This window comes from Miniopterus natalensis, chromosome 13, assembly GCF_054644295.1.
Source record: "Miniopterus natalensis isolate mMinNat1 chromosome 13, mMinNat1.hap1, whole genome shotgun sequence".
Taxonomy (NCBI): domain Eukaryota; kingdom Metazoa; phylum Chordata; class Mammalia; order Chiroptera; family Miniopteridae; genus Miniopterus; species Miniopterus natalensis.
Window position 1 is genome coordinate 52,146,450 of NC_142093.1, and position 24,432 is coordinate 52,170,881.

Here is a 24,432-nt window from a genome sequence, read left to right on the forward strand (position 1 = left end):
GGTACCCACATAATATTCAACATATTCGAAGTCTGTATTAACGAAGCACATCTAAATCTGTTCTCTTGAGGCCAAATGCTAAACTCAGAAATGCACTGATCACCTTTTTATGTGGATAACAAGTCTTTGCTCACCCTTCCCACGTGACCACTGCTTCACTAGGACTGCACGTGAGTGAAGGCCAAGGGCCGGGGGCTCGACAGGGTCTCGGGCCTCAGTGCAGTTCAGCCTGGACAAGGTCAGGGACCCTTTCGCCAGCCCCTTCCGTCTTTAACCAATGCTCCGCCCAAGGACAGAATCTCATAAATCCTTGGTGTGGGGACACTGAGGGGGTTAAGGGGGGGTACTCATTGGAACCTGGCCTCCAGAAGCATGATACGACAAAAACCTGCCTTGCAGGATAGGTCTTAAAATAAAAGCACCTTTTGAACGGCAGGGTTAGGGAAAGAGTGCGTTGGACAGCAACCTTGCCTGGTGGTTTCTATTTCTCCCACCAGTGTTGTGGTCCACACCTATGGTCTGAAAAAATCCTTTGACGTCAGACAACACCTGCCCGTTCATGCCTTGCCTGAGCTGCAGGGATTCCTTCGGCCGCCTCTCATTTGTGTGTGGTGTTGAGTGAGAAGTCCTGGCTCTTTAGACAGAGGCAGGGCAGGGAAGGTCAGTGATCAAAGGGCTGTAATATTGCTTTCTTCCCTTATGAGCTAAAATCTATCTTTTCTGCTGGCAGAGTTGAGATGGCTACTAACAGTGAAATCATTAAAAACAAAAAAGCGCCATTAGACTCAGACCAAACACGAATACCTGGGATCCATGGTAATCGTTTGTCAGGAGGCCCCCAAAACACCGGGGGGGGGGGCTGGGCTCCAGAAAACAAACACCCCCCCACTGATAAAACCAGACCAAATCCGAAAACCCCCCAAAGCGAAGGAACACATGGCAGAGGAAAGAGGTACAGCCCCCCTGCCACACTGTGGATGACATTTTCTGAAATCTGGGAAACGGAGATGAATAAAAAGCACTTTGATGGGTGTTATGTGATGGCCACAGGCTTTGATCACAGACCAGTGCTTTCTACCTGCTTCCATTCAAACAGCGAAGCGCGTGTGATGCGGCGCTGCGTGGGGGGCTGTGCGCGGGGCGGTCTGCGGGCGGCAGAAGCGGCCGAGAGCGTGGAGTCCCTGGGGCGGGCACCACAAAGCCACCGGCTGTCCTTTGAAACGCAGCCCTTTAATTTCTGGGAAAACGTCCATTACACAGTTGCCGCGCCGCCTTCCTTTTACGACCGCTGTCCTACCGGGAGAGAGACACCAGCCCCCGGAGACGAGTCTCTGATCTGAATTAGATTGGCAGAAAAGCCTTACATGTTCATGTTTTCCTTCCTCAAATTTGGAAACTCACAGAAAATGACAGTCTTACTGGCATAACTATTATTTGTTTTTAAAACGGTTGAGAGAGAGCCAAGGATTTTAGGTTTTTCTTCCCGCTTTCCTCTAAGAGCTGTGGGCTTACGCTCCCTCTGGGGTCAGAATTGAATATATTTTTGTTTCAACGGTCCAAGTAGAGACTCTGTCGCCAGAAAGAATCATGCTAAGGGTGGGAGCCTGAAGAGCTCTGGTGGCCCTGTCTGGGACCAAGAGATCTGCCCCATCCACCTCTGCGAAGGCTGCTCCAGGACCTCGGCTTCCTGCGGGCCCCTGGGAGCAGCTGGTCCTTCTGACTGTCCTGACCCCGGTGACCCCCGCGGAGTGTCCTGTCCTGAGCACACGGAGCCACTGGAGCAGCTGCGCAGGGCGGGTGGCAGGTGAAGGCCAGGAAGCCAGATGGACGGTCAACACTGAGGACGGACGAGTCCCAGTGAATGGAGGGCTCTGTGGCGACAGAATCTTTTGGAAGAAGGCCTACTGGAAAGGCCTTCCTGAGAGAAGACAGGGCATTTAAAATTTTAGTGCACCCACTAGTTCTCATGTTTATGTACCAAGATATTTTAAAAATTAATTGAAAAATCTCTTTCCTGAAACAATAATATAGATTAGTTGACATGATGACACGGCCTTGGACAATTTTTATGAGAGTTCTTGGACGCTATGACGTCCCAGGAACATGGGAACACTCAGTCTGAGACGTGAAAACATCGGCGAGATCACAGAATAAGTCTTTGTGTCACTGAATGTAGCAGGGTGCCTGGGGCGTAGCAGGCGCTCACATGTGATTACTGAATTAAAAAAATATATCAATAGTCTGGCCGGGTGTGGCTCAGCGGTTGAGCGTCAACTAGGATCCGGGAGATCGGGGTTTGATTCCCGGTCGGGGCACATGCCCGGGTTTCGGCTCGATCCCCAGTCAGGGGCGTGCAGGAGGCAGCCGATCAATGACTCTCCCATCATTGATGCTTCCATCTCTCTCTCTCGCTTCCTCTCTCTGAAATCAATAAAGATATATTTTTAAAAAAAATCAATAGAAAAAACCCCATCATTGGTTTAATGAGTTTTTTTTTTTAAAAAGCATTTAACCTTTTGAAAAGGTTACAATTTCTCTTTTCCAATAAAAAAATATTTAAGGGGATTTCAGCACCTCTTGCACTCCTCCAACTTCAGCACTTTTTCCTCTCAGAGCCCATCTCTTTATATGTACTCCGAATTCCATATGCTGTGATTTAGCCCAGTTCTTTCTCATGACGGTTTATTTAAATTTGTATTTTGATTTCATGAAATGTCTTGCTGGTTTTATTAGCGGTCAGGACCAAATACACCTTGGAGAGAGTCCCGGGCTTTATTCTAACGACCTGTGTGCTGTGTCCCTTCTTTTGGCGGCAGTGACACATTCCTTGCAGGAACTGGCCTGGGACAAGTCTGAATACAGACAGTGAAGGAAAAGATCTGGAACCTAAATGACAAATCCTGGCTCTCACAGTCCAGGGTGACCTGCCTGCCAAGGGTATTGTGGGGCCTGGGTAAATACAGTCGTCCACAAAAGCTTTCAACCAACAAGTCACTGGGGGCAGGTTCCCTGCCTGGCTGGTACCATGCGGATGCCGTGGTGCCCAGGACTGGGACTTGCGTCCTGTGGGTACCCACTGGTCCTGGCCGAATGATACTATCACAGAAGAGGCTATGCCCCTTCTCACTCAGCACTCAGTATGAACCCAACAAATGCTTGATTTCCAAGCTGTAATCAGTCCCCTGGCAACAGGATTCCTGTACTGAAAGCATCTTCATTGATATTAATTGATCTAAAACTAGAACCACAGTATGAGAAGTGAAAATGGTAAAAGCCTGCATAAGAGGATCTGCATTGCTGGAGTTATCTTCCAAAAAACAAAACTGACAGGACCACGGACCCTGCACTAAAATAATTTTGTTTGTTCTGCATTATCGCCAGGAATAATTCTTCTGTAAAAACATGGTTTTTGAAGCTCTTCATGGTCTGGCCTCAGTCACGGGTCCATCCCCAAAACCTCAGCCCTAACAGTTTCCTATTATTTTCACAGTCTGTGTCTGTCTGCACTTGCCATTTCTGTGCCGAAAGCCCTGGGCCCTTCTCCTGCCATCTCCGACTCTCTCCAGGGCCGAGTTGCAACACTACCTTATTCTGTGAAGTTTTTCCCAATTTTCCCAGACATAACGGAGGTTTCCTCGCCTGAGCCCCTACAGCACATCGCTCATTTCTCTACTGCAGCCCTTCCCATATTAAGGATAGGAATTACCTAAATTCTCCTTGTATCCCCAAAGCTGGCAGGGGGTCTGACATAAACGGACTCTCAGCTAATACTGATTGACTTAATAAAATAATGATTATTGGTACCGTGTGTAAAACTGATTTTTTATACAATGTATTTTGTTAGACTATGAAGTACCCCATGAGATGTTTATATATACACGTAAGTATTTTTCCTGTTGCTCTGGGGCTGCCTAGGATTTCATAAAACTGATATCTTTAGAAAGCTACCATCTATATTACAGGTTACAAATTGAAAACCTACAGGGGCCAGGCAAGTAGCATAAATTAATAAATATCCAGGTGTAAGAAAACAAATGTGTAACAAGTGATGATAAATGACAGCAGATCCTGGGCTCCCTGGAGGGAAGGGTGTCAAACTGGAGAGCCTGGTCTGCTCTGAAGTGCTCCTCCTGCCGGCATCTCTGCCAGGTGGAAGTGAGAGCCCAGTGTGACCAAATCCCTTGATGTTTCAGAGAAAACCCCAAATCCTGATGCTTATATCAAATCTCCTGATTTGAAAATGCTAGTACCTAACTGGAAAAGTCCTAACAATGAAAAGGTCCATTGCATGTCAGCAATGAAACATCTGTGGGTCAGATGAGGCCTATGGAGCGCCGGTCTGAGTCCCCTGAGCCATGTCCTGTTATCACACATCCTGAAAGCCTCAGATGGTTCCACGTAAAAGCGATGAACAAAAAAGACCACAACTGGGAGTTTTAACTCTCTCAGGGATTTAGATGAGCAGGGACGACAAGAGGCTAACCAAAAATACTCACTGTCTCAGTCCACTTACTTAAAAGTTTTTAAAATTTTGAAATATTGATTCGCCAAAAATTGCAAAAGTAGTAGAGATGTCTCATGTACCCCTTGCTCAGTTTATCTCTGGACTGCATCTTATATGACTATAGTATGATATCAAAACAGGACACTGACAGTGGAACAATGTGTGGATAGCTCTACGTCACTGTCACATGTAGATTCATGTAGCTACTGCCACGATCAAGATGTAGAACTGTCCCATCACCACAAGGATCTCCTTCATGCTACTCCTTGAGAGTCACACCTACCCCTCAGCCCCACCTATTCCTCACCCCTGGAAACTACTAATATGTTTTCCATCTCTAAAATCCTGTCATTTTAAGAATGTTAAATAAATGGTGTCATCTAGTGTGCATTATTTCAAAATGAGATTTATTGAGATATAATTTAAATATCATAGTGTCTATCCTTTTAAGAGGGCCTTTTTTTTTTTTTTCTTCAGTCAGCATAATGCTGAGATTCACCCAAGTGTTGAGTATATCTTGTTATTTTTTATTGATTTCATGGTATGTGTGTTTAACCATTCACTGTTTAATCATTCAACTACTCAGCGAATTTTGGTTGTTTCCAGTTTTGAGCTATTACAAATAAGTCTGCTATGAGTATGTGTTATAGGTTTTTGTGTGCATGTACATGTTCATTTCTCTGGAACAAATGCCAAGGAGTGTAATTGCTGAGTTGTATGATAATCGTATGTTTAGGTTTTAAAGGAACTGCCAAACTGTTCTGAAAGCTTTTGGTTCACGTATTTTTCAGCTCTGTTGTTTGGTACTTACAAATTTAAGAATGCTATGTCTTCTTGCTGACTTGACTCTTTTACTAGTATGTAATGTCCCACTATGTCCCTGGCACTTTTCTTTGCTTTGAAGTCTATTTTATCTGATAGTAATATATCCATTCTGGCTTTCTTTGAATTTTCATGGTATGTATTTCTTTTCATGGTATATATTTTCCATCCTTTTACTTTCAACCTACTTGTATTGTTATATTTAACTTGCATTTCTTGTGGACAGCATATAGTTGGGTTATATTTATTTATCCTCTGTGCCAATCTATGTCTTTTAATTGGTGAATTTAGGTCTTTTATATTTAATATAACTATTGATATGGTTAGAGCTTAAATCTGCCATTTTACTTTTTGATTTCTGCTTGATCCCTCTATTTTCTTTTTTCTGCCTTCCTGTTCCTTAAAATCTGTTACAGAATGATCTATATATTTAAATTCAATTTATTGAAACTAAAAACAAACAGCTAACGCATTCCTGCCCCCTTCCTCCAGCCTCTGGCAACCACTGAAATAGAACTGTAAGAAAATAAAAATAGAATTACATTTTCACTTACATGTAGTGTTTTTTAATTTGTCTCTTTGTATAGAGTTTTAAATCATTTTTCTAGATGCTACAATATACATAACTTATCATGATCTACTGGTATTCTCATTTTACCAGTTTAGGTGAAGCGCAGAAATCTTGCCTCCTTAATTGTCTTAGGTATTTTTTCTATCTACATTGAGAACCACATCAAACCATTTTTCAAATTATCCTTTGACTATCAAACACAATTTAGAAACACCAGAGAAGAAGGAAAATTTATTGTATTTACCCTATTTTTACTCTATTTTTCTTCTTTCATTCTGGATAGCATTTTATTTCATCAAGGTTCCTTCTTTCAACATTTCCTTTCTGTTTCAAGAACTTTCTTTGGCCATTCTTTCTGGGTAGGTCTCCAGGTGACAAATGCTTTTAGCTTTCTTTAATCTTAGAATGTCTTCATTTATCCTTCATTCCTGAAGGAAATTTTCAATGGATATAGGATTTTAGGTCGAAAATTATTTCCTTCCAGGTTTATATTTTTTCCAAAACTTGGAAACTACATTATTACTTTAAATGCTTTTTTGAATAATTGTCCAGCCTCATCTTCCCTCTCCTCTCATTCTGGTTCTCTGAGGACACAAATGTTAGATCTGTTATAGACGCACAGGCCCGTGAGGCTCTGGCCACTTTCCTTTCTTCTTTGGTTTTTCTCTGTCGTTCATGTTGGAAATTTCTCTTGTTCTACCTTCAGGTTCACAGAATCTTTCCTCTGTCCTCTTCATTCTACTGTTGAGCTCATTTGTTGAATTTTAAAATTTCAGTGGAAGAAAATCGAGGCTTCCCACTTGGCCTTTGCTGATGATGATGAGGACACTTTTTTTTCTTTCATTGGTGTTTGGCTAGAATAGAGCAGTTATTGTCTAAATGTTTTCTTTTTGCTAGAATACCCATTTCCTGGTCCTTCGACCAGAGAGAACTGGCTTTCCTGGGTATTTTTTTAAAAAGCTGTGCTTACTGTAATTTCCAGGTTGCTGGCTTCTCCAGCATCCACTCTGGGCTATATGAGAAAAGGAAACCCAGGGAAGGCACTGCTGCATCTTTTCGTGGGACTGAAGTCCTCAGCTGATCTGCCTTCTCTCTACCTTTCAGTCTTATGTTTGTTTTAAATATGCTGTCTAAGAACTTTAGCTATACTTAGCAGGAGGAATAGGGAAAAGCACCTCAGTATCTTGTTCTAGAACAGGGATACTCATGTGACATTTATCAGTGGAAGGAACCCTTTTGTTCAGTACTTCCAATCTCTAAGTCTGGTTAATTGTCTCAAAGGCTGATCAATGAAACAACCATGTGGGTCTCTGCTACAGAGCCTGCCCTTTTTATCACCCAGTCAAATTAGGCATTAATTCATTTACTTAATAACCACTTACAGTGGAAATTAAGCTCAGATTTTATAAGTATGTGTTCAAAGCTAGAAAGAACATGTCACTAACAATGCACATAGATAGCCTTGTAAGAAAAATGGCTCATAAAATGAGTCTATAAAAATTTAAGGATGAAAGGTGAGTACTTTAAAAGGTAGGTTCAGGGTAAATGGCATGGGGGTAAGGGATGACACTGGGGTGACATTTGTTAAGAATCCACTTTGTGCCAGGTCCATCAGAGCAACAACATGTGTGTGTGTAGTGTGTGCACTCGGGGTGGAGGGAGTTGACAGACACTCAGCCATACACAGAAACTGGAACAGAGTCAGCTGCTTCCGGCTTCTCCAAGGGAAAAAGAGTAACCATCAGAAACACTATAGAATCATAAAAAGTAGATGAAATCAGCTATGAAAGCTATAAAGTAAGTTAGAACACTACTTGTTGACAACGCAAAAGCTGCACATTTTTCATTAATCTAGAAAAATCCAAAAAAAGCTCTATAGATAAGTCAGAACGGAGCATCCAGTACCCAAGGGGAGGGAAACAGTCATATTCCAACACAAAATAGTGCCTCAGGACAAGGGACAATACCTCCCTCAAGACCCCAGACCCCCAGGACTATTTTTATTCCTTTATCCCTTGGTCGCCTCCTCATAGGGTAGGTATCTTTTTGCTTCTTTATAGGTGAAAGACAAGAAGGTCCCTAATAAGAGACAGAGCTGAGGCTGTGCTTCCAAAAATTTACCCTTTAAAAATAATCAGAGATGTTTAAAAACATTTATCTACAAGGAATATATGCTCTTATATAATTTCCAATGGGAAAGGATTTGTAAACAACCAAAAATGCCCGTCAATAGGGGGTTAGTTAAATAAAGAAATAATGACATACCTTTATGAGGGAATACTCTTTGGTAGTACGCAGTCATTATAAACATATTAGCAGAATAGTTCCCGTCACAGTAGTACATTTGTGAGGAAACGGGATTTTCCGTATGTAGATCAGGAATGCCTAGGTGCTGACTCTGCTTTTTCCCTGGAGAGGGTAGGGTTTTGCTGACTTTGGATTTTACTTAAGAATCAAAGGGTCTCATGTCTAGAAACAGGCTCTTATATAGGATTACTAAGCACACAGATTGTGTAAGTCTTCTTGACTAGTTATGTGAGGCCCGAGCATGAAAGGACTAAGGTGTGACCACCCTCGAGAGGTGTGTGGGGATCTGTGCTGATGCCTGGTGCACCTGTTCTGTGGGCGCCTTCACCTCCGCTGTGCTTCTGTATCCTCTGACACCCAAGCTGGGGACCTAATCGACCCTTATGGGATACATGTATGTGGCCTTTCCCTGACAGTCTGTTGGCTACAAAGCAGCATGGCCATAATTACATCAAAATATATATACAGAGAAAAAAACACTGGAAGGATATAAATGCAAAGGTTAACTATGGATTTTTTGGATGGTAGAATTATGATGAAATTTTTTTGAACTTTCCTATATTTCCCAATTTTTCACTTGTCCTCTAATGGAACATATACTACCCTTTCCCAGTACAGTTAATTGTGGAAGATGATTCTGTTAATATAGTATTGAAATTAGCTTGCTGGTGTTTATTTAAGATTTTAGGAGGATCTGTATTTACTGGTGAACTTGACATATATTTATGTTTCCCTATTTTATATTTTGGGGTCAATTTTGAGCAGGTTTTGCATCATGGTGGTTTTAGCTTAAAAAGTAAATTGGATAGTGTTCTAGAAAAGTTTAAATAGTATGAGAATTATATGCTCCTTGAAGTTTAGAACTTACAACCAGCAAAACCATCTAGTCCTAGAGCCTTTTAGAATGGCAATACTTTGGTACCTTTTATAATTTATTCCTTGGTTATTGCCCATTTTTTCTTTTGTCAATTTATATTTTTTAAAAAATATTCTATTTGAGATATATTTTCAAATTTACTTATTTCACATAATATAATATTCTCAATAAACAAAATTTGTATCTGGTATATCACTTGTTCTAAATTTTGTTTTCTCTTCCCTTTTTCTTCAAAATATTTACCAAAAGGTTTTCTATCTTATTTTATTCTCAAAGAAACAGCTCTTGATATATATTATATTTCTAGTATTTTCTGGCTGTGCTGTCTTCTACACTTTCCTTGTTTATTTTATAATACTTTTATAGACTTCTTGAGTTGAAGGCTTATCTCAGCTGTTTTTATTCTTTAATAAAGGAAAAATTTGGGGCTATCATTTTGCCTCTGAGTACACCTATAGTTGCAGGTGTTTTCATTTTCTTTATAAATAGATTGTTGTGGTAGTTTTAAATTTTCCTTTGATCAAATAGTTATTTAGAAGACTGCTTTTCAATACAAGATGACATTTAAGGATAAACATTACATTTAGGTCTAAACAATAAACATGGGGGATGTAGCCTAGCATATGTGAAAACTTCAAGTAGGATGGTGGCTTCAGCCTGAAGGGGAAATCTTAGGTCTCAGGTAAGACAATCTGGTAAAGGTGAGAAGGAAGGGGCAGGCAGCACAGCTCCTCTACTGTGAACTGGGATGAGAAGGGAATAGGAAATGGCCTGGGGAAGGAATTAAGGCCATAAAGAAGACTTACACAGAAGTGTGCATATTCCAAAGGTCTCCTAAACTTCCTGGTGGCCTTGGGAAGGACAAAAGTCAATAGAACCTGCCACATTTAGCAGGAGAGAAATTTAGTAACATAGAAGGTCTATAAACTTAGACACAAATTATGTCTTATATTTCACTGTTAATCGATTACGGCATATGGAATTCTTCCTGTCACAAATGGAAGAATCCAGGGAGCCCCCCGAGAAGCCAACTGGGCCATTTATATATATAGTCCCCCGGGGAAAGATGGGCCATTTATATAGTCTTACGGGGAAAGAGGAACTAATGCCCAAATTACAATTCTATGAGAAGCTTTTATACATAAGGCTTGACCACCAATTTCAGACACCAGAGAGCACAGATGTCACCTCATGGGGGCTCCTGTCATTTCCTGGATTTCCATCCTTTATGAAATCACATGTCATAGATGACAATAGCCAAGAATTCTTAACCAGCTGCCTGATTCTCTGCTCCCCTGGTTTAGATTGGGGCCTTAGCTTGGGGACTCTGCTTGAACAGCACCAAAACATCTTAAACTCAAATTGAGTTTAAGATTCTTGAGTTTACAGCATTACCACCTGACTAATGATATTTGATAAGGACTAGTAATTCTTTTGTTCTGGGGTTAGCCCTGTTTTTGGATTTATCAGGTTTTCTTTTTAGGATGGGTGAAGAATGTTCTCTTCTGGGTGGACTAAGACAAGAAAAGCTATGGCTTGGGCTCTGGATACTATCTGGTACCGAGTTTTACTTCAGCTGAATAAAGAACCACATGTGAGCTAACCAGGCAGAAAAGTGTTTCATAAATAAAGGAAAAATACAATAACATACAAATATACATTGGTTCCCAAGTATTCCTGGGCCTGCGGATAGTTTTTGTCTGTTTCTAAAATAATGTTTTATTCATGTATTTCTAAATAAGGGCCCATCAGAGAACATTCTCCACCCAGCTATCTTCTCTGGACTAAAGGCTCCGAATGGGGTGGAGCTCTCTGGTCCCTTCTTCAGATGGAAGTGTTCTTGGGGGCGGTATGTAAATCAGGAGCAGAGAACATCTGCACATCTGGTTAGTGTGGTGGACAGAGTTTAAGGTGGGAGTCTTGCTGGAGGATGCAGGACTTGGGCTCATGTGGAACCCTTTCTGAAAGCCCTGCCTCGGGCTGGCCGGGCCACCTCTGCACACACAGCTAGGTGAGACCATTGCAGCTGCCTTTCCAGTCTGTTCCTTGGACACCATTTGAGAGACTACGCCAAGAAGCAGCTGCCTCCGGTGACACAAACCTGCTTCCCTACAGTCAGGTGGGTGGTCCCACCAGTGACACTGAGATGAAAAGTCCTGCTTGGCTCAGAGAACACCATAAAGCAGGGGATTCAACATCCTTCTCTTGACAACTGGGATGGGAGCAGCTCTTGAAGGCCTGGGCCCAACTGCCAGAAAGCTGGAAGGACCCACAAGCGCAACCACTTCCCCGGGCAGAAACTGAAACCTGGGTTAGGTGAAGGCACCTGGGTGGGAGTGTGGGGACAAGGAGTGGGTGAGATGCAAGGCTGCTGGCCTCTGTGAGGCTGAGCTAGCTGGCTGGTGGTGGGGAGGGTGCTGCCAGCTGTGGGCGTTCATGCTCCAGCTGCTAAGAGTTGGCTGGCCACCCAGATGAACAGCCTCAGCAGTGTTTTGCTTGACCTGCTCACAAGACAAATGCAGCTCTTCTGACTTTTTCGGCATGTTTTGCCCAGATTCTTTGGCTGCTGGAGGTAGACAGGTAACCTACCCACTGGATTGCTTTTCAGCCACCTGGTCTACCACAGAATTCGAGAGATTCTGGCCTGCCATAATTTAATGCTAGCCTGAGCTCCTTTCTCACCCATCCTCAGGGGTAGGGTGCCCAGGGACAGCTTCTAGGGATGAAATCATGTGGGGACATGCAAGACCTACTGCCTCCTGCTGAGTTCCATGCTTCAGTGTGACGGGACTAGAAGAAAGATTCTTCTGTAAAGAGCACCTCTTGCACCTTCAAACAATCTGAGTATTTTCAAGCAACAGTCAATTAGAGAGCCTGCCACCATGTCCTCACTTATCTAATTCGTAAGTTTACTTATATATGTATTTCCAGCTCAAGGAGGCCTTTCCACAGTGCAGCCCTACACGCTGCTCTCGGGGAACGCTATAATCCACTTGGCAGTAAAAATTTACCCGAGCTCTCACAGCGCTTTAAAAAAAGTCAGCTTCATTGAGATGTAATTTACATACCACACAACTCACCTATTTGAAGTGTATAATTCAATGTTTTAGTATACTCACAGGGCTGTGCAACCATCACCACAATCTAATTTTAAAATATTTGGCCCCTCTTTAAAGAAATCCTATACCCATTAGTAGTCATTCATCATCCCCCACCCCCACCCCAAGTTCCTCTTGTTCCAGTCCTAAACCACCACTGATCTTTCTAGTGCTATAAATCTGCCTCTTGCAGGCATTTTATATAAATGAAAGCATAAGTAGGTAGTCTTCTGTGAGTGGCTTCTTTCACTTGGCATAACGTTTTCAAGTAGCATCCACGTTGTAGATATATAATACTGTGGCGGAACAATATTCCATCATATGGATATCCCAGATCTTGTCTATCCATTCATCAGTTAATGATCCACTTTTGGGCTATTGTGAATAAAGCTGTGGATATTTGTGAAAAGTTTTTGTGTGGACATACACTTTCATTTCTCTTGGGCTTATGCCTGGGAGTGGAATTATGGCTCCTGTGGTAAGTCTATGTTTAACCATCTGAGGAACTGCCAGGCTTTTCCAAAGCAGCTGCACCACTTGGCATTCCCATTGGGCGTGTAGGAGGGTCCAGTTTCTCCACATGCTTGTCAACACTTGCTATTGTCCATGTTTTTAATTCTATCCACAGAAGTGGGTGTGACGGGGGAGCTCACTGCGGCTTTGATTTGCATTTCCCTGATGACCAATGATGTTAAACGTCTTTTCATGTGCTTATTGGCCATTCACGTATCTTCCCTGGAGAGTGTCTAGTCAAATCCTTTGCTCTTTAAAAAATTTTTATTATTGAATTGTAGTAGTTCTTTATATATTCTGGGTAAAAGTCCCTTATCAGATGTATAATTTTCAAATGTTTTCTCCCTGTCTGTGGGCTGTCTTTTCACTTTCTTGATGGTATCATTTGCAGCAGAAACATTTTTAATTTTGATGGGATCCTCATGCTATTTTGCCTTATGTCACTTTTCCTTACTTGACTACTTTTAATAGTATAGATGCTTGAATTTATACGATTCTCTACATTTTGCAAAGCATTTTCTTTTGAAATCCCTCCTCTGAGCTTCATAATAAACCTATAGGAAAGCCAGGTATCGTTATCTCTACATTACAGAAGGCAAAACAGAGAAGTTAAGTTGCCTGCTTAGACTGCACAGCTGGTTAGTGGAGGGGAGAGGCTGGAGCCAAGTCTTGGGCTCCTAATACGAGCCTGTACTCTCTGAGGAGTGAAACTTTCCTAGCAAGCCGGGTAAATTCTCAGCCTTTCTGGCCTCAGTCAGGCACATTTAGATAATTCTGACACATGAGGCAGGTATGTAGGCTTTAGAATCAGACTCAGATGGGCACTTGACCTCTTTTGCTTGTGCCCCTGGGAAAGTTACTTAACCTCTCTGAGCCTCAGCTGCTTCACGGGTTTTAAGGGGGTAATAACAGTGACAACCTCATAGGGTTGTTAGGTAAACTAAGTGAGAAAACGCATGTAATGATCTTTTTTTAAAATCCTCACTCGAGGACATGTTATTTTTCAAATTGATTTTGAGAGAGAGAGAGGGAGAGAGAGAGAGAAACATCGATGTGAGAGAGCATCGATTGGTTGCCTCCCATACGTGCCCCAACCGGGGATGGAACCTGCAACCTAGGCATGTGCCCTGACTGGGAATCGAACTGGTGACCTTTCGTTGTAGGGGAAGATGCTCCAACCTACTAAGTCACCCATTGAGGGCTGTAATGTTCTTAATCAGCACAATGTCTAGCACATAGCAAGTGATCAGTAAACATAGGTTAACATTCTTCTTTAATTTTTGATAACTAATACTTCTTCCAACACGACAGCTCTGACAAGTTGGAATTCCTCCAGTTTATCTGCATTTTATTACCCCTCTGGTCATTTCAGAGGACGATAAAATGTTTGATCAGGAAAGAACCCGGTGATCGGCTAGCCTGACACCCAGAAAAGGGATGCTGTGTGGTGTGTCCAAGACAACACAGCACATGAGCTTTCCAACACTATTTCTCAGAAATCTCCTCTTTCATTTCCATACATCCAGCTGTTTTAGTGCAAAGCTCCAGACAGCTATGATCTTGAACAAGGTCAAAGGAACCTCCCATGGGGGGCTGGAGGGGCCCAGAGAGACAGCAGCACTCATCTCTGTCTGCCACCATGTCTGGCTCCTGAAACACTCCTCCTAACCCAACCAATCTCGACCTGAATAAACCAACTCCATTTCTCTCCTGTGTTTAAAGCAAATAAAGGAAGCTTCTGAATGTCAGCTGCACGTGGTGTTTAATTTGAATCTCACCAAGGGATACGAAGACTTGAGGATGAGAGCAAAAGGGAATTTTACAGAAACCAAATTGCGGCATCTGAGATGCAGACTGGCGGCCGCATCGGTGCAAGGTGTGATCCTGTTACCTGTTGTAAACCAAGCCGGGTTTGTCCCTGGGATGAAAACTCTCAGGGCAGACGTGTGAAACATTACTCGGGGTTTCTGTGGGAAATGCTGTTCCTAAGAGCCTCTTCAAAGGCTCTGTAACAGGGCATGGCTGATGGACTGTTCCGAGAGAGCAGGTACTGCTACTCGAATAAGCAAAATCAGAGGACACGCACATCTCCTAGTGTGAAGCCCCACGGAGGGGCATTTCTAGGACTGGCTAATAATTCAGAGGCTCTGTGGCCTCACAGTTCCCCCCATCTTTTCTCATTGCCATTGTGGCTTGTCTTCAGGCTCACTCTCCTCACTGCCCCAAGAGGGCTGCCACAGTCATCACACCCAGATGACAACATCCAGAGGAAGGGATATTCCTCTAGGGTTTCCCTTGTTAACTAGACCACCCCTGTGCCTCCCTGGCTTGAATTACATCACCTGTCCATGACTAAACCAGCTCCACAGCAAGGCTAATAAGACCACTGAGACAGGCTTAGAAATTCAATGCTCACCCCTTAGGACTGGAGAGCTACCAACCTCCCTTGAAGGACACGCCACTCACTGCCGGGTGCCCTGAACGGGGGTTCTCCTTGTAAGGAGTGAGGGTGACTGTCGGACAGGCAATCGCTGGTGTGTTCCCCTTACAGAGAGTCTGCTCCATCAGTGAGATCCTGGGCATATGCAATGAGCCCAACTAGCCTGACACCGGCTACACAACCAATAAGCTTGGCTTGACAGGTGACCCCAGCTAAGAGTCAAGGAGAGAGCTGTGCACACCTGCACACCCGGGCTCTAGTCACGGCTGTGCCAACAGTGCCCCTGTGGGTCTCCACCTCTCATCGATCAAGAGATGGGCTTGGAGCAGATGATGGCCATGGTCCCTCTCACTTCCAATATCATTTGCTATATCGATAGCTAAAAAGAAAAACCCCGTGACCTCATTTTAATCACTCATCCCTAGAAATGCCTAATATCAGGATTTTTAACTCAAAGCTACATTAATTCCTATGTTAATTCTTTTCCTTTCCCCCACTCAGGATGATGAGCGGTGGGTAGCTCAAGAGACACCCAGAGCATGTTGGAGCCAGAGACATGGATGGCAGTTCACCCTGAGTTGTCTGCAACATGCTGTCTTGTGTGTGTTTTTTTCCTGAGCACCCCGGTTTTCCCGAGGAGTGTATTTGGACAGAGCAGCAGACAGGGAGGCCCAGCATCTAAAAGAAGGTGTTGGCCCCTTGGTGGTGAAGCGTGGCTTGTGCTGGCGACGAAGGACCGGGTGGGGCAGCGGGAACTTGATCTTGGGAGTCCGGGAACTGCTTGACTGCGGTCGGGGTTGGGGGGCACTTGCTGGCTGTAATCTCCACCTTCATGATCTGGACAGAGTGGGTGCAGGCGTGGTGCACCCTGTCTCCTTGGCAGCCCCGGGAGACAGCGCCCCCCGCCGTCAGGTGCGGGTACTCCCCGTCATGCTGAGGCTGCCACTGCGGGAGTCGTGGCGCAGCCAGAGGCCCAAGTTCTTCGCCCGAAGACGGCATTTTCTGCACACCTGCCCACAGTAGCCGATTTCCCCTGAAATTTAATTCACCGTCTTCAGCTGAGACAAAGGTACCAGAAGCGGAACTTGGCCAAGTCATGGTGAGGTGCAAAGATGCCCATGTGGCAGGGGGAGGTGTGTGGCGCGGGGGAGGGCAGTGCCCCACCTCCTGGTGCTCTCGCGGGGTGCCCAGGCCTTGGCAGAGTTCTCTCCGCCTTCGCCACGCCACCCCCAAGAGGAGGGTGCCCTGTGTTCTCTCCCTGAATGAGCATGCGGGGTGACTGTTAGTTGAGCCTATGCCGGATCCCCAGCTTCCTACTCCAGGAGTCCGGGTACCCAGCCCACTCCCGAGCACTGTGCGCTGCCTCCGACCGGCCGGCACTGTGCTGGGGGCTGGAGGTTTCTTCTCTTGCTGAGCCTGAACTGACCTCAGGATGAGCCAAAGGCCTTCTCTGCCTGCGGCCAGTCAGTCCCAGAACGCCTTTGATCTTTGTTTCAGGTCACTGAGGGTTTTCTGTCATTCAGAATTGATGCCGCTCCCCGCCTCGCACTGATTTGCACTCACTCCCTGCCTGGCCCCGTCCTGAGGGTGGTGGGGCAAGAAGCCTGGTTCGTTCCTGTCCTCAAAGTTGGAGGGCCCAGAATACCGTCCAAAGAAGACAGTGCATAGCAAGTGCCACATTCTGTGATAAATTCTTAGTTCTAAGGGTTGAGAGACCAGAGTTCTCGGGCAGGACGCCGGGGAGGAAGCGGCACTGCGCAGGGCCCTCGGCGTAAGGCAGGACTTAGCCGGGGGGGGGGGGGGGGGGGGGGGACAGAGAAGCGGCAGGCTCCAGGCCCAGCGGGGCAACTACGGGGGCGGCCCGGCAGCCAGGATCCAGGGATCCAGGGATCCAGAGGGCGGGTGCTCGGGGTGAAGTGGAAACAGGCGCAGCGCAGGCGGTGGAGCATTACGCTTGCTTTGCTTTCACAGCGTCGGGGGCCAAGAAGCCCTATCTCAGAGACACGGGCGATGACGGAGGAGCTGAACAAGGACTGGGGCTGACTGACCTTCTGTGCCACGCGAAGAGGAAGTTCTCTAAGCAAGCATGTGATTTAAACAGGAGGGCTGCTCGGAGTGGGCCGCTCTGGGGGAAACCCCCGGGATCAGGGCTCAGCCCCGCTTTGGGGCCACGCTGTAGGGGGGCGCAGCCAGGCTGGGATCTGGGGCCCGCGCTGTAGGGGGGCGCAGCCAGGCTGGGAGCTGGGCCCTCCCCCAGCGAGCTCTGCGGAGGCTGAGCCCCCAGGACAGTGGTTGGGGAATGGCACCCACATGCAGGTGCTGGGAACGAGCTGAGCCTGGGCGAGGGGACATTCTCGATGACAATATGGAGACGGCATTTTATTCAAGGAAAGGAACGTCAGACTGAGGCCTTTGTTTCTTTTAGGGTTTGCTGACGTGGAAAGGTGGTTTTATGGGCAGGCGGAGCAGAGGGAGAAAGGGAGAGGAGGTGGCGAGAAAAAGAGGGGGAAGGACATAAACTAGAATGTGGTCAATAGAATTTTATTTGCTTTATTATTTCTGAGGATATGGTGCCAATAAGTCTGAGTTCTGTGACTCTCCAGCTCCACCATCACAGAGAGTGTGAGGAGTGCTGCTCTTAGAAATAGCTTTCAATGAAAAGGACAGCCTCCTCACGCATCCACGGAAAGGACAGCCTCACCATGCATCCACGGAAAGGACAGCCTCCCCACGCATCCACGGAAAGGACAGCTTCACCACTCATCCATGAAAGGACAGCCTCACCATGTACCCACGGAAAGGACAGCCTCACCACGCATCCACGGAAAGGACAGCCTCACCACATATCCACGGAAAGGACAGCCTCACCATGTACCCACGGAAAGGACAGCCTCACCATGTACCCACGGAAAGGACAGCCTCACCATGTACCCACGGAAAGGACAGCCTCACCACATATCCACGGAAAGGACAGCCTCACCATGCATTGCACACAGTTCCGTAAAACGGCAGCCCAGGCCTGGCAGATTTAATGGCATTCTCCAGGCAGAGCCTGAGCAATCCTGCGCACCGGGGCTCGGGGCAGCCAGCCCCAGCTGGGCTCTGCGGAAAAGGCAAGGGGACCAGAATGTGCTAGAGCCAGTCCTTGCCTCCAGGGCTCTCCCCATTGAAGCTCTGCTTCATTTCTTTGATCATAATTTCTCTGCTTCAAAGGTAGTCCCATTTTTTCCCATGAAGATAAAGTGAGTTAGGGAGTTCACAGGAGAACGTCGGTGGCAGGAGGAAGAGAGGGCAGGAGGGAGACACGCAGTCAGACATGAAAGCAAGCCAGTGCTGTGTGCCTCAGTTAATCCCAAGGAGCAAAATGCATTTGGGACCTTGGAGTGTATATGAGAAAAGACTCCATTAGGATCTTAAAATCTTAAAAAAATGGGCCTTTCCAGATGCTCAGTAAGCTTCCCTGGCCCTGGAGCCAGGACCTGTCACATTATTTACCGGGCCCACTGCAAAATGAGAATGTGAGCTGCCTGTTCAAAAAGCCGAAAGAAAAGTGGCATTGCAAGCCCTAAACCATACGGCCTCCTTCTTCCTCCCACGGTCTCTCAACTGGTCATAGCCGTTTTATTCAGTTTCCTGTCGTGCTCTCTGAGCACCGGGATGCTTGTGGGCGAGTACAGACCCTCGCAGGCACCTGGGGAACTGGTCATGTGGTGCCTGGCTGGGGATGGTGAAGCTGAGCCAGGCATCACCTCTCCTTCCCACGGCTGCCACCCCAACCAACATGGGAAGGGTGACCCCAAGGGTACTGTGACCTCACCGGGACATATCAGGCACCTCAGGGGAGAGGCTTACCCTGGAAGAGTTGCCCATTGAATGAGCCCCAGCACTGCCAACTTGGGGTGCAAAGTGCCACCATGGTATCCCGGGTGTGCGTGCCCCACCCTGACCCCTAGTTCGCCCATGCCCTCTGGGGTGCAGTATGGCAGCAGTCCCTGCACAGGGTGGAGAGGGGAACAGTGGGTGGGGCCGGGGTACCAGGCAGGGGGGCAGGCAGCTGAGAACCCATCCTGGGTGTCAGGACCACCGGTGAGCCAAGGCTCCCGGCCACTGCGATGTGCTCCACTCTCCCACTGGGCTTCGCTTCGGAAACAAGTTAAGAGAGTACCTGCAAAGTATCACACCTGAGCGTGGGCTTTATGAGACCACACAGGGGGCTGGTCCTGCCGGGAGGGTGCAGTTTCTTCTGCCTTCATCCTTTCCTAAATCAAAACGTCCACCATAAGGCTCTTCCAGGCTCCTGAGAGCCTAGACTTCTGAGGGGGCCCAGGTCCTGCCTATAACCTACCCAGCTACCTTTCTCCTTACACGCCCTGAGAGTGACTCATTCATACGAACGTGGAAGAAAATGTCACAGACTATCTCCAGGTAACCAAGGTGGTAACAGTTTGGAAGCTCAAAGGAGGCTCTGTGTAGACAAGATTTCAAATAAGCGTGAGTCCCATGTAATTAAAATAATTTTGAATTAAAATTGCCACTTTAGTAATTGCTTTTCTATTATAATATTTACTACCATTGCCATTATGTAACTTATCTCATTAATTACTGCTGGAGAAAAGTTAAGCAAGGAATAATTAATACGATGTGATAACCAGGGGAGTCCCAGTGTATAAGAAACAGAGCTTGAAAGGAAGGGTCACCCGCACGCAGTTCTGCTAATGAGAGCCTTGGAGCCCGGGGGCCACATGCTGGGAGGTAACGCTCCAGCTCCATCACCTGCTGTTCTTAGAGGTCAACAGGAGATCCTCTGGCCTCATCACAGATGTGGAAAAGAGGTCAGGAGTTCTCTTCAGTGGCAGCAAGAAAAACCTTCCACTTTATCAAAACAGACAGCCCTTGGCACAAATAACTCAGCGAAATACAAATCAGAAATGGCACCCAAAGGTCAGCACGGTTGGGCAGGAGCCCATGCCTCACAGGAAGTGGAAGTCTGATGTCTTCCATCGGGATGCACAGGGTGGGAGGGGGCAAGGGGAGCAGAGTTCAGCCAGATGCCCCCAACCTGCAAATGGTACCTCCCCCACGTGGATTTCCAAACAGGCCCCACACTTATAGCCAGTATGGCACACAGCCTGCACACACAGAACACACTCGTAGGGAAAAGCAGGAGGAACCCTTGTGCAAGGCTTCTACTGAAACAGAGATGCTTGGTTCTACTGAAAAGAATAAATTAGTTTTTGAGGAAGCTCTCCTGAAGGGTAAGACAGAATTTTGACTTAAGCTGCACCCACAGTTTGTATACAGGTGGCCCTCCAAGATCCTGACATTTTCTTATGGAATTTCCAAAAAAGATCAAATGCTTAAACAGAACATTTTTTTGGTAATGGTCTTTCAATAAAAATATGGTCTGAGTAGGGTTGCCACATAAAATACAGGGCACCCAGTGAAATCTAAATTTCAGATAAACAATGAATAATATGTAAAGTTAGGGACATGCTTATACTAGAGAAATATTTGTTGTTCCTGTATTTTTATTTGGTAAACCTGGCAACCTTAGGTTTAGTGATCTTTCCTATCCATCTAGTGTAAAAATGTATGGTGCCGAGCACTGAGGAAACATCCTGCAAGGCTGTGGATGGTTATTAGGGAAGGTGAGTGACCTTGGCAACAGTACCACTATTAAATAACATGCAGGTGATTTCCTGCTTGCAATTGTGCAGTGTCTCCTGGGTTAGCTGACAGGATCCCAGATGGAATGACATGTGGGAGGATTAGTTATAATTGATCACAGATCGAGAGGTTTGGGAACCTGGGAAGTCATCTTTCAGGTTGCCAAAGCTATATTTTAAGAGCAATGTAATACAACAGACATTATGATGGAAGACCAGTTAGAAGATAAAAGGGGAGATAAAATATCACCTGAGTCTATTTCAAAGTCACAAAATCCAGGGTTAAAATATTGCCTTTTAGAGCTGTTGAGTGAGTTGAAGGGGATGAAAAGTGAGCCTACTAACCACTTCCCCAGTGAAACAAAAGTTGCTTATATCTCCAGGACTGCAACACCCACCTGCTAGTTGAGAATCCTAAAGTGGCCATAGAAAGAGATTAGAATTTCTACAGAAAGGCAAGTCTGAACTCCTTCCAGCGCAGGTGCAGAGGATGCCAACGCTGTGCATCCAAAGTCGCCGTGCTCCACCCACCCTCAGCTGCGTCCTGTGGCATCTGGACAATAGAACACTGGCAGATGTTCTTTAATTCAGCAGACCTGGCTTGGAACTAACGCTGAGTTCACAGAGACACACCCTCCTTGGAGAGCTGTGCTGGAGGAGAGCGGTGTCTGCAAACCTGGAGTCCATTCCCCAGCTGTGTTCGTTGTTCCCGGTGCCAGTTTTATTCTCATAATACATAAAAGGTAGAGACTCTTTTGGAAAGCAAGTCTTCTCCCTTTAGACCGTACTGTCTGGCCCTTCCTCCTGCGCTGGCTACGGCTGACCCTTTTGAGAACAGGGAGGGGGGATGGCGGGATAGATGAAGTTGACTACATGTGACACATTTCACTCAAGACTCCTCTTTGGGGACTGTTCATGGGGGAGGCCAGTGACCCAACCCCTCAGCAATGTGACCGTCCTGGAGAGAGAGCTCAGGAAGGCTCTAAGTCCTGTAGAAGCTCTGTCTCTACCAGGGTTTTGGCATCAAGACTTCCAACAGGTGACCTTCACCAGGAAGCTCCGGGATAAAAATACTGCTGGAGGTGTGACCGGGATGCACTGCAGGAAGTTAAGACACTGAAATGTTAAATACCAACGAAAGTAATAGCAATGGTGTTAGAAACAGAAAGAAGCCAGGATGTCTATTGAAGACCCATCACAGAAATAAAGAGAAGACATATGACACCTTCGCGCTTCCCTCAGGAACTCCATCGGCTAATGAAGACAAGCCGATGGAGGATCACAGGCGGGGAGACTCCACGGGATTGTTTTCACACAGCTGTGACCCAGCTAAGGGCCTGCGCCTTGGAGGAAAGAGAGGCCTGGCCCATCTTGGGCTCACCTAACGGATGAGGTGACCTTTTGGAGAACATGGGGTTCTCAGTGAGCTGAGATAGAGGGGAGCATCTCGGGAGGAGGCAGCTACCGGCTAGTTTTGAAGATGGAAGCACTGACGGCTGTTGCGGGAAAGGCAGCCCGAGTGGTGCGTGGGGAGCTGCTTCATAGAAAATCTCTGAGGCTGACAAACGCTTCCAGGGGACGGAGCAGGTAAGGAAAGGACAGAGAGATCAGGTCCGCCAGCGTTAGGGCTACGCATCAGGCACTGTACTAGTGCCACGATTTGACGGGACAGATGGAGCTGTCCTCCACGCGTGGGCAGGAAGTTAAGCAGCTCATCGCTACCGTGAGGAGTGCCACCAAGAGGCAGGTGGAGAGCGCGAGCGGAGCGGTGGTTAAGCTGTGAGCTGTGCAGGCAGGAGTGGGCCAGGTGAGTTAGAGGGGCGGGAAGAAGGGAAGGCGACTGATCCGGCGGAAGGAGCAGGGTGTGTGCGGGCATGGGAGAACTGCAACTCCTGTGCCCGGAGTCACAGGACGAGTGCGACAGAGCAGGGCTTGAAGAGGACACCGGGAGTCATTCTGGCTGAGCCCCTACTGCTTGCTGACCTTCTGACACCCAGAGTGTGTGTGGCCTCCACTACCCTGGAGCTTCACTTCCCAAGACTGAAGCCAGGAAGTCAGGTGACTGATGATGGGGCCCGAAGGAACAATACATGGGTAGGGTTCACGTGTGAAAGGCCCATGGGGTACAGAGATGCTGAAGGGACATGAGCAAATTTTGGCCTTCAGTTTGAAATGTTAGTGAACAGCTAATATTTCTCCAGGCGGCTGGAAGGAAAAAGGAAGCCTTTAAGAAATATAAGTCTTAGGAAACAACGCTGGCTTGGCTCTCCCTTCCTGGTCATATAAATCTGTCTGAGCATGGCCACAGCACTTTTCAAGTTTGTTGTCATCTTCTATTTTAAGTGCAGAACACAGAAGGGCTGGAGTCCCTAGAACTACTTTTCTGGAGAGAACAGAACTAGTGAGGTTCTACCAAGCACACACCCGGAGACCGGTGGTGGGTGGATGTTTGTTCCTGTGTTTTGTTCCAAGGTGGAGCGAATGAGGATTGTTCCCTGTCAGTACAATGCTTGATGCTGTGACACACCAGGGAGAGCGCCTTGGGTCCTGTGTGCTGTGTGAACTCGGGTAGGGCCAGATTTTGTCCTGTTTTGAGAGGATTCAGTGGGTGAAGCGAGGATGAGCCTTGGGCAACCAGGCTACAACAAACAGGTGCCCTCGCCACCAGCTCGGTCTGCCAGCCCTCCCTGCTGGAGGCCACACTGCCACCCGAAAACCTGGGCCTCAGTGAGCTCCAGCTCTTGGCCAATCTTAAGCAAGGGATTCCATCACTACAGGCTTTAGTGTCCCACGTACGAAGTGGGGTCAATGGCACCGACCCCAGAGAGCTGCTGTATGACATAATATAGTAACAGCAAGTCCCTGCAGAGGGCCTGGTGTCATAGGCATGACTCTTAGAGGCCAGTGGGTGGCAGAAGTCCCGGGGGCCACATGCCTTGGTCAGAGCGGGTGGTTCACATTTGGCTTTGTGTTCAGCGTCCACTCAGCTGCCCTTTTAGATTATATTATATAGCTCAGTGCCTAGGGTAGCGACTTAGAGAAGGCAGGGGCCTCCTTCATATGCTCCCCAGGAAACAAACAAACACCTCGCTTCTCCGTGCCTGTGTAGAGCTCACGGCTGAAAGTGCCTTCGCACACGTAACTTTGGCTTTCTGCTCCCAGCACCAGGATTCGGCTGGCTGAATGGGGTCACGGCCTCTATTTTAAGGGGGGTCAGAGTGGCGCTCTGGCTCACAGGTCGTGAAGAGGGCAAATGGAGCTACAGGAGGCTGAGGGGAGAGTGTGGGTCTTTTGGCCTTGGCCTGGGCTGGGCTGCACGGTGCCCTGTCCTGTTAGCTAGATCCAGGCAGCCAGCGGGCAGGTCTGCTCTGTGGAATGGACAAGGGGGCACGGATTGTCTCTTCACAAGTAGTTGGTGTGGTTTCAACATTTAACTAATTGATTTATAATTAACTAATAAGCATTGACATACTGTGCTGCACGCAGGACGAGGGGGCAGTGGGTGAAGGGCAGCATGAACACTTAACCCCAAGGCCATGGGCGGTCATAGGCAGAGGAGGCCAGGCTGAGGAGTCTGCTCAGAATGTGCAGCTCAAGTGGCTGTCCCCAGAATGACAGGATGCAGATGGCGGGC

At 46.7% G+C, this 24,432-nt stretch overlaps 1 protein-coding gene across 1 annotated transcript in view; it reads right to left on the reverse strand.

Moving 5' to 3' along the window:
• Positions 1-24,432, reverse strand: part of AFF3 (ALF transcription elongation factor 3) — a 478,488-nt gene that overhangs the window by 50,725 nt on the left and 403,331 nt on the right. The window lies entirely within an intron of this gene.